Below are 3387 nucleotides of genomic sequence, written 5' to 3'. Positions count from 1 at the left end.
CAGGCCCAATCGAGTCTGCGCCTCTGAGGACGACCCAAGTGCCTGAACCTGAATGGCTTAGACCTGGGAGGTGCATGCAGCCCAGGGCCGGCCTCGGATGTTTCCCGGTGGAACAACCTAGAGCCTGAGTAGTGTGGGCAGGAATGGTACACGCGCCGTGAGCAGGGGCAGGCCCAGTGTAGCTGAGGCACTGCGAGCACACGCCAGTGTTATTTGTTTGCAGCGTCCCTCCCTCCCCACAGCGCGACTGAACAAGTGAGCCTAAAAAAAAAAAAAAAAAAGTGTCCACCACTGCCCTCTTTGTGTCAGAGCAGAAAAAAGATACTGAAGAGACCAGCAAACAGAAGAAGCTAAAACAGAGGGAACTGTCTTGGAAGCAACAGGTGCAGTAGATTAAAACCCTGTCATTAGTACCAACTACATAGGAAGGGGCCTCTAGATCTTGAGAAATATAAGGCAGACCAAGGAATTAGCCGAAAATGAACTGACCCCACAATACCCACAACACCACCAGAGAAAGTCCTAGATATATTTTTACTATTTTTAAGATCATTCTTTCTTTCTTTCTTTTTTAATTTTTTTAAAAATTTTAAGTCCTCTATTACTCCTTTAATTTTCACTTTTATAACCTACTATTACTTTGCAAAAAAAAAAAAAAGGACCCTATTTTTTTTTCTTTTTCTTTTTTTTTTAATTTAATTTTATTTTTAAACTTTACAATATTATATTAGTTTTGCCAAATATCAAAATGAATCCACCACACATATACCCGCGTTCCCCATCCTGAACCCTCCTCCCTCCTCCCTCCCCTCCCCTCCCTCTGGGTCGTCCCAGTGCACCAGGCCCAAGCATCCAGTACCCTGCATCGAACCTGGACTGGCAACTCGTTTCATACATGATATTATACATGTTTCAATGCTATTCTCCCAAATCTCCCCACCCTCTCCCTCTCCCACAGAGTCCATAAGACTGATCTATACATCGGTGTTTCTTTTGCTGTCTTGTACACAGGGTTATTGTTACCATCTTTCTAAATTCCATATATATGCATTAGTATACTGTATTGGTGTAAAAAAGACCCTATTTTTTTTTAAAGCAAACTTCATATATATATTTTTTATAATTTTGTGACTTTTTTTCTCTCTTTTATTTATTTATTTTTTCTTCTTTTCTTTAACATTGTATTTTTGAAATTCCAAACTCTACTCTAGATTTTTAATTGTTGCTTTTTGGTATTTGTTATCAATTTTGTACCTATATTTTTTAAAATAATTTTTGTGACTTTGTTTTGTTTTATTTTGTTTTTTTCACTCTCTTTCTTTCTCTTCTTCTTTTCTTTAACATTTTATTTCTGAAATTCCAAACTCTAGATTTTTAATTTTTGCTTTTGGTATTTGTAATAAATTTTGTACCTATATTTTCTTTATAATTTGGGGGACTTTTTTTTCTCTTTCTTTTTCTTCTTCTTTTCTTTAATATTGTACATTGAAATTCCAAACTCTACTCCAGATTTTTAATTTTTGCTTTTTTTGTATTTGTTATCAATTTTGTCCCTTTAAGAACCCAATCTTCTGTACCCATTTTTTACTTGGGAGCGAGATTACTGGCTTGACTGCTCTCTCCCACTTTGGACTCTCCTTTTTCTCCACCAGGTCTCCTCTGTCTTCTCCCTAACCCCTCTTTTCTCTACCCAACTCTGTGAATTTCTGTGTGTTCCAGATGGTGGAGAACACTTAGGGAACTGATTACTGGCTGGATCTGTCTCCGTCCTTTTCATTCCCCTCTTTTATCCTCCTGGCCACCTCTGTCTCCTTCCTCCCTCCTTTCTTCTCTGTATAACTCCATGAACATCTCTGAGGGGTCCAGTTGTGGAGTGCACATAGGAAATGATTACTGGCTAGCTTGCTCTCTCCTCTATTGATTCCACCTGACCTCATTCGGGTCACCTCTAACTCCCTCCTCCCTCTTCTCTTCTCCATGTAACTCTGTGAACCTCTCTGGGTGTTCCTCACTGTGGAGAAACTTTTCATCTTTAACCTAGATGTTTTATCAATGGTGCTGTATAGAAGGAGAATTTTTGAGACTACTGTAACAATAAGACTGAAAACCAGAAACAGGAGGCTTAAGTCCAAACCCTGACTTCAGGGAACTCCTGACTCCAGGGAACATTAATTGACAGGAGCTCATCAAATGCCTCCATACCTACACTGAAACCAAGCACCACCCAATGAGCCAACAAGTTCCAGAGCAAGACATAACACGCAAATTCTCCAGCAACACAGGAACACAGCCCTGAGCTCCAAAATACAGGCTGCCCAAAGTTACTACAAAACCATAGATATCTCGTAACTCATTATTGGACACTTAATTGCAGTCCAGAGAGAAGAAATCCAGCTCCACCCACCAGAACACAGACACAAACTTCCCTAACCAAGAAACCTTGACAAGCCACCTGTACAAACCCACACACAGTGAGGAAACTCCACAATAAAGAGTACTCCACAAACTGCCAGAATACAGAAAGGCAACCCCAAACTCAGCAATATAAACAAGATGAAGAGACAGAGGAATACCCAGCAGGTAAAGGAACAGGATAAATGTCCACCAAACCAAACAAAAGAGGAAGAGATAGGGAATCTATCGGATAAAGAATTCTGAATAATTATAGTGAAAATGATCCAAAATCCTGAAATAAAAATGGAATCACAGATAAATATCCTGGAGACAAGGATTGAAGATGCAAGAAAGGTTTAACAAGGACCTAGAATAAATAAAAAGGAGTCAATATATAATGAATAATGCAGTAAATGAGATCAAAAACACTCTGGAGGCAACAAATAGTAGAATAACAGACAGAAGATAGGATTAGTGAATGAGAAGATAGAATGATAGAAATAAATTAATCAGAGAGGAAAAAAGAAAAACGAATTAAAAGAAATGAGGACAATCTCAGAGACCTCCAGGACAATATTAAACACTACAACATTCGAATCATAGGAGTCCCAGAATAAGAAGACAAAAAGAAAGACCATGAGAAAATACTTGAGGAGATAACAGTTGAAAACTTCCCTAAAATGGGGAAGGAAATAATCACCCAAGTCCAAGAAACCCAGAGAGTCCCAAACAGTATAAACCCAAAGTGAAACACCCCAAGACACATATTAATCAAATTAATAAAAATCAAACACAAAGAACAAATATTAAAAGCAGCAAGGGAAAAACAACAAATATCACACAAGGGAATTCCCATAAGGATAACAGCTGATCTTTCAATAGAAACTCTTCAAGCCAGGAGGGAATGGAAAGACATACTTAAAGTGATGAAAGAAAATAACGTACAGCCCAGATTACTGTACCCAGCAAGGATCTCATTCAAATATGAAGGAG

This window comes from Bison bison, unplaced genomic scaffold (genome assembly GCF_000754665.1).
Source record: "Bison bison bison isolate TAMUID 2011002044 unplaced genomic scaffold, Bison_UMD1.0 scf7180017864088, whole genome shotgun sequence".
NCBI classification, from domain to species: Eukaryota; Metazoa; Chordata; class Mammalia; order Artiodactyla; family Bovidae; genus Bison; species Bison bison.
Note: the sequence above shows the minus strand (reverse complement) of the source record.